Here is a 7,793-nt window from a genome sequence, read left to right on the forward strand (position 1 = left end):
TGCAGTTGTCCTCTCGCCGCTGCCCTGGGAGCTCTGAACATCCTCAGGACAGGGCTAGGCACGTCGTGGGGTGTCCCCTCCCTGGGACCCAGGTGCAAGGGTAGACGCGCGGGGCGCTGCCGGCTTCGTCGGGGGACGGCGCGTCCTCTCTCTGTTGGGAACCGGATGGGAGCCGAAGCGGCCGCGGCCCCACCCGTCGCACCGCGAGCACCCAGGCCGCTGGCGCCCTGAGGGGTGAGGTCGGGTGTGAGCAGCTGACAGTGTTTCTTCTGGGCTCTTTCCTGCCTCCCCTTCGTGCTCCTCCTCCGCTTTCCGGGTTCACCCCCTCTCCGCCCACCCGCGTCCCCGAGACTGAGGCGGCCGCTGGGTCCTGGGAGCGGAGCTCAGCGCGGCCCACGGGCTCCCCGTCGACGTTTCCAGCCTCCGGACGTTTATATGGCTCAGCGGCCAGTTTTAAAGTTTTGAACGTCGGCCACTTTTGAAAGCCTGTCCCAGCCTCGCATTCGGCGGAGGGGGACGCGCAGGGAAGAGGGGCACAGGGCGGGCTGCAGCCCCAGAGGCTGTGGCGGTCCCCTGTCACCTGAGCGGAGGCTCGCGAGGCGGCGAGGCGCAGGCGGCCTGGCCCACTCCCTGGTATCAAGGCCCTCATGTGCCCCATGTGAGAACAGCGTGTCCTGAGTGGCCAGTCTGAGTGTGTTTTCAGAACCGGAGGGAGGGGTTGGGGGGCACGTTCTCACCCCGTGGCAACAGCAGAAGAGTGTGTAATGCGGCTCTGTGAGTACAGTATGTGAGCGTGCTGTTACCTGGAAGACTGGTGGTTCAAGCCACCACGGAACATTCGAGTCGTACTTCAACTCATTTTCCTGCTTCCCATTCTCAAAATTGACCAAAGCCTCGTGAGCTGCTTTTATCTTTCAGGCAGCGACCTCATCCGGTAGCTCTCAGTTCCTGTCCTCCCTGTCCTTTGCTCTGTGGCCGCGGGTGGGGCAGCTGCTGAATCTGAGTCGTCCTGGATCTTCACCGACCTCGGCCCTCCGATGGTTTCTCCCCGCCGTCACCACATTCCAGTGTTCTCTCTGCACCATATGGAGCTCTGCGGCCACCTTGACCTACATGTTTCCACAGCCAGATTCCAGGGGAACTGCCAGGCTGCAGAGGCTGATGGCATAGGCCTGGTCAGACTCCAGGTTGGTGCACCTCAAGGGCTAGTATTAACTATGCAGTTATAGGATGTCAGCAACACTTTGATTTGAGGGTGTTGCATCATTACATTTTTTTAAAAATTTATAACATTACTTGTTAGAACAGTTTTAGGTTTACAGACAAATTGAGCAGATAGAGACTTCTCACATATGCTCTGTTCTCTCTCACACAATTTCTTCTATTATTGGTATCTTGCTTTGTTGTGGTACAGGCACCGGGGAGATCCCATGATCAGGAAGATGGTTTTCCAAAAAAAAAAAAGGCTTATCCATTGCACTCCGGATGTACTGAGCCCTTTGATTTCTCCAAATTTAGGAAACTCGACTGCACAATTTGTGGTAATGGGGGACAGTGTTTGCACACTCTCCTGACAGGTAATGGTTAATAACAGACCACTGTAAATATATTCAGTAGTTTGGGCAAATTCTTGGGGAGCATTTCCTAGATACATTTTCCTGGAAGATAAACCTTCCTACTCCCCTTCTAAGTTTGTTTTGGGGAAAAATGCTGTATTCCTTTCCAGGGCCAGACTGAATTGACAACCGTCATAGTTGATGAGGATTAAGGCCCTAATCAGCCAATGAAGAACACTTTATTTCAGACCAGTCCCATTCCCCATTTTCTGCTGGAAAGAAAGTGGACCAGCTTATTCCTTTACTGCAGAACCACCACCAGAGGTCTTAAACTCAGGGAGACCTGTGTGGCCAGGTGACTGCCTCTTGCAGCCCCGGGAGGACAGATATTTCTAATACCTCACCTAGCTTTCCCGTCTTTCTTTTCTTTTGTATAACTGGCATGGCAATACACCCAAGAAACAGTAGTATCTAGCGCTGTGTCCCCTGCTTAGCAAATAAGGCACAGGGTCATTTTATACCACCAAGAGGAGGAAGATCCTGTGAGTGGAGGACTTTGTGGGGTCTCTTTTGGAGCAACCGATGAGGTTCCTGAGAGAGGGTCTGGGAATCTCTGCCCCTCGTTCAGTGCCTGGGTTGTAGCCCACCAATTTGAAATGTTTGGTGTCTCTCCCTGGTTCCTCAGGGAACATAAGTCAGCCTGAAAGCAGTGTTTCCTAAGAGATACTCCACGGAAACCCCAAAGCTGGAACTTTCCATTGGGCCACTTTGTAGTCACGTTCACCCTTCCTTTGAAGGACCTTTTGGAGAATAGGAATAATCAAGGGTGACATGCTTTTCAAGAGGCATCTCCACTCACAAAGGACTGGTTTTCACCACAGACCTCAAGGGAACATTCCCTCAGCCTTTGGCCAAGGGGCTATGGGGTTTGCAATCCCCAACATAGAGTCAGGCCAGCATTGTCCTTAAAACGGGTATGGTGCTTTTAAAATACACTTTTTGTTTTTGGTCGTAGAGTTGATATACATTATTATATAATTTACACATGTACAATATAGTGATTCACAACTTAAAGGTTATATTCCATTTATATGTATTATAACATATTGAGTATCTTCCCGGTGTTGAATAATATACCCTTGTAGCTTATTTTATTCATAATAGTTTGTACCTCTTCATCCCGATCCCTAGGTTGCCCCTCCCCCTCCCCGCTCCCCTCTGGTAACCGCTAGTTTGTTCTCTATGTCTGTGAGTCTGTTTCTGTTTAGTTTTATTCACTAGTTTGTGGTATTCTTGAGGATTCCACATATAAGTGATGTCTGACTTATTACACTTGGCACAGTACTCTTCAAGTCCATCCATACTGTTGCAAATGGCAAAACTTCATTGATTTTTTTAAGACTGAGAAGTATTCCATTTACTACATATACCTCATATTCTGTATCCATTCATCTGTTGATGGACACATAGATTGCCTCCCTATCTTGACAATTCTAAATAACCCTGGTATGAAAACCGGGGTGCATGTATCTTTTCAAATTAGTGTTTTGGGGTTTTTTTGGATGCATACCCAGCACTGGAATTGTTGGGTTATGTGATAATTCTGTGCCCACTAACCATGTGTCAAGGTTCCCTTTTCTCCCCATCCTGGCCAGTGTTTGTTATTTGTGTTCTTTTCGATGATAGCCATTCTGATAGGTGTGAGGTGACATCACACTGTGAGTTTGATTTGCATTTCCCTGATGATAGTTGATGTTGAGCTTTTTTCCTGTTGGCCATCTGTATGTCCTCTTTGGGAAAACGTCTGCTCAGGTTTTCTGCCCATTTGTTAATTGGGTTGTTTGGGGTTTGTTGATGTTGAGTCCTACCAACTGTTTATATATTTGGATATTAGCTCCTTATCAGTCAAGTTTAAGGGTTTTCCTTCGTTCACAGTCTTACCCTGGTTGTGACTGTGCTTTTTATTTTGTAAAAGTTTCTTTTCAGGATCTTGATAGATATTTTCCAACTGTGATTTTATAAAGGGGGTGCCACACGAATACACACTAACAGAAACTGGATTTACTCTCCCACTTGAAACAGCAAAAGAAAGCAACAACAATAAACTGGACAAAATAGATGAGACAGAGATTTTCAAAAGACTGGCCAACAGGCAGTAAAGGTCAGTGAGTGATCCTGAGAGATGAGAAACAAGCAGATGAGCCTACATTTGCTCCAGTTTACCACCTGGAGAGAGTTTCCAAGCAAGGCAGGGGAGAGGAAACTGAAAACAAGCCAGTGGACTTCATTGAGTTGAGGACACTGAGCTGAGTCATTGCACCTCATCCTCATCTTCCCTATCAGCAGGTGGAACCTATTGGTGTCTGCTGTTGTTATTCTACCTACAGAGAGATACCTAGGCTGAGCTGGGAACAGTCATCTTCACACTTTCTTCAGTAAGGAATGTGTACCCTCATTCGTATCCCACAGTAGAATTAGCACAGTGCTTTACCCACAGGGGCTTTGTAAATGCATTCGTGGAACTCAGCTAATTTAGGATCCAAGTCATCTAGATGAGCAGAGATATTATATTTTGTACAACATGATGGGATAGAGGAGTGACTCAAGGAGTGTTAGATTATTCTGTTTCTAAGAGCACTAAAGAGATATCAGGCACGTGAAAGCCAGGATTTTACTGCTAGACCCCACTACATTCTCACTGCAAACTTGGAAGTTGCTTTACTCCTTTACTTTGCTTACTGGATCTGAAATGTAAGGGTAAAGCACCAAGTTTTAAAATTCTAGGAATATGACCAATATTTAAATTGTCTTTGAAATGGGGAGAGAATTTGAAGTCTAGAAGGCATTGCCTTTTGTAAGAGAAGACAGATAGTCCCTGATTGTTATGACATGATGAAACTATAAGACTTATTCAATTTGTCTGTTCATTTCTCCTACTGACCAGGACATAGACAGTAGAGACAGACATCAGCAGTTTCCTCTGGAAACGTTGGCAGTGTTGGCTACTTTGAGCCAACATAGATTGCAGATGTTAGTTGTATCATGAGAGGATGAAATCTGGCTGAGAGCCACAGTTGTTGGACCTGGATTGGTCACCAGCTGTTGATAAAGAAAGAAGGTGGCCAGGAGAAACACTGAGGTCATCCCTAGGCAGCACGGGTCACTTCCTCCAGTGAATCCACCCCCATTACACTTCTCATGACTTTTTGGTCGCTGGACTGAGAGCTCCAGGAAAGTTGGAATACCCTTTTAATCATCTCTGTGTTCATGTCTCCTGGCACCGAATCAAGCTGCGAGTAGGGTCTCAGTGACATTTGTTCACTGATTGAATAAAAGTGGTTGCAAATCTTCCACCTTTTCAACTACATTCCTTCCCAAATGTGCTCTCAGAGATACTCTGCTTTCTCCCAAGATGTAGCAAATCCCCTTCCTTAAGGACGTGCCTGCCCTACATTATCCACGCCCTTTGATCCAGACCTCTGGTGACTCTGAGGAAGACTCACCTCTCCGCAGTGATTCCTCTCAGGGGTTCACTGTCATTAGGAAGAGATGTCCTTGGCCTCCCCTCCCATCCTCTGGTCTGCCACAACACCCTAATTGAGAAGAGCCCCACACTTTGTTGAAAGTATCCACTTGGATTCTTCTTCCCACTGCTTTGATGTCCTCAGGTAAATCTTACTGATAGCTGAACTCCAAGTTGTTCACAAAGCATGAGGAAAAATAAACCCTCACAAATACTTAAGAAATACTGGGTGTAAAGTCTTTCCAAGTGTAAATGTGGGAGAATATTACTAGTACCTCTGCTTCAGATGGAAGGGTCCCCTTACCCTGCCCGCTCCTGACCTCAGTGCAGAACTGGTGAAGGAAAGAATGGACATCTCCGTCCCTTCTCCAAACATTCTTTCTCCCTCTACGCTCACGCTTACTTGGGGCATCTGCTGTGGGGGCAGCTGCGGGTGCAAACAGCAGGGTCCAGCACAGAGCCTCAGGGTCTCCTCCTCCTCCTTTTGGAATTGGTGCTCCCAGCAGTGCAAACGAACCCTGATCCATGCTGTGGATCTCCTCGGCAGGTGCACAGGTTCACTGTGGAGTAAGTTACTCTCTCAGTCCTCCCTGCTCAGCTCAGGCTGCTCCTTGAGGACGTGGATAATGCTGTGTGCACTCTTCACTTTCCCTTGATTCTTGTGAACTCAGCTTGTCCTTCTTTTCATCTCTGCTGGCAGCCAACTGCTCTACCATTTCTTTACCCTTCTTTGTGTTATTCTCGTTCTTCCAAGCTGCTGATTTTCTTTCTTCCATCGCCTCTATCATTTATGTCTTTTCAGGGTTTGGGCTTGGCTTAGGCTCCTGCATGAGACACACAGAGAAGATACCAAGGTCTGCTCTTGGCTGCAGTTCCCAGGTCCCATTTAATATGCATCTCAGTCTCTTATGCATTCAGAGAAATGTGAACTGAAAGGGACTTTGGAGGACTTGAATAACAACTTTTTTTTACTGATAAAGAAACTGATTCCCAAAGAGAACAGGAGATTTTCAAAACCCTGGGAACAACTTAGTGACAGTAGAACCATCACACAGGTTTGGACACAGGCTACGCTGTCCAAAGCGTACAACACACTGTCCAGGAACCTACAGCTGAAATTCAGAGGACATTGTGTCAAACATCAGTATTTCTACTGGTAAAATAAAGTCTGATTATTTATACTCAGTCAATTTTCAATCCCTGCTGACAAAATGGGAGCAAGGAACATGTGTATGAAATACACCACGGTCATCCTTAAAAAACATATATGTGATTCTCTGTAAAACACCTGGCTCCGGTGCTAGAGGTCATCTTCCTGAGAGCAGGTGCTCTGTGTGCCTTGTTCACCCCTCCTCCCCAGTGCCTGCTCCAGAGCCTGCCAGGTAGAACATTCGGTAAATATTTGTCAAGCAGATAAATATAGGTAACAAGGAGAAACTAACTTTTACTGATGTGTTCTAGTGCTACCATATTTCCAGTCAGATCCTATCCCAGGACTGTGCTAAAGCAATGACAGCACAGCCCTCGGAATAGCAGTCCAAGATGCAAATACCAGCTCCACTGCGTACCAAGTTTGCTTTACATGGTGATTTCATTACTGTCTTTGAGCATATGGTTCTCATGTATAATGGAGAAGAACGTATAATGTAAAATATAGAAAGTAGCATTAACCTTGGATGAGTAACTATGATATCATGTGACTGACAGGCTCCAATACCTGGGCCCTAGCTGCACAGCTAAAGAACACCTACATCAGGGTCATTGTGCTGCTGCTTAAACATCTCTGAGGATGAGGCCCAAGAAACTGCATTTCACACAAAAAATCCAAGAATTTTCATGAAAGGAAGAAGGCACACCTTTAAACAAGCACTTTAGAATGGAGACCCCAAAAGCCTAGTGGCAACAAGAATGACCCAGTGGAATCAAATCAAGTCCATTGCCCAAGGTGCTCTGCTAAGGGGAAATGTCTTCTTTTCCAGGAAGGGCACCCACCTGAGGTGGAACACAAAGAGGACCCTACTTCTTCATTCGGGGCTTTTAGTGCCTCCATTGTCTTTTCGATTTTCTCCCCTGCTCTAATCTCTGGGGATCTCAGCCCTCATATGGGTCCTGTTTTATGAAGACCTCTGTTATTTTATTCTCCTCTTGGAGAAGGACATGGCAGAGATCAGTTCTGAGCCTCCACATTCCAGGCTTTCTCCTAAGCCTCCTTCTTTCAGGTGAGCTGCAAGAAATTGTGGAGAATAGAATTCAGGTCAATAAAGAGGATCCCAGAGGAACACGAGACCACGAGGGCAGCCCCTCATGGGAGATGGTCACACCACGACGTGGTCAATATCAGCCCTATTCAGGTGGGGAGGACATACTGGCCAATTGTGTGGGCAGAGGACCCAGCTACATCTTTCCAAACTTCTGATCAACAAATTCTGAGATAACAAAAATGGATTGTTTTAAACTATTGTTTTTGTAACCTGTTAATAGGCAGAAATAGGGAACTAATTCAGATGCTTATCTCTACTTACCTGATTTTCTAACTTTTCAGAAAAAACTGTATGCTAAACTTGTATGCAAAAAAAAAAAAATCAATCACAGTAAAAATCTTGTGCTCACCTTCATGTGGCTGTTTCCAAGCCCTTGTAACATGAAGGACACTATGAAGGGCATTTCTGGTGGTAGAGGAATGTGTCATTAATGTTACCAAACAACCTCGAAAA

At 46.3% G+C, this 7,793-nt stretch overlaps 1 non-coding gene across 1 annotated transcript; it reads left to right on the plus strand.

The window, feature by feature from the left end:
- The first annotated feature begins 1,408 nt into the window (after positions 1-1,408).
- Positions 1,409-1,573, plus strand: LOC130842045 (U1 spliceosomal RNA). The gene has a single exon (XR_009050333.1). It is a non-coding gene; the product is annotated as a U1 spliceosomal RNA (small nuclear RNA).
- The last annotated feature ends 6,220 nt before the right edge of the window (positions 1,574-7,793 follow it).

Source organism: Hippopotamus amphibius, chromosome 1, assembly GCF_030028045.1.
Source record: "Hippopotamus amphibius kiboko isolate mHipAmp2 chromosome 1, mHipAmp2.hap2, whole genome shotgun sequence".
NCBI lineage: Eukaryota > Metazoa > Chordata > Mammalia > Artiodactyla > Hippopotamidae > Hippopotamus > Hippopotamus amphibius.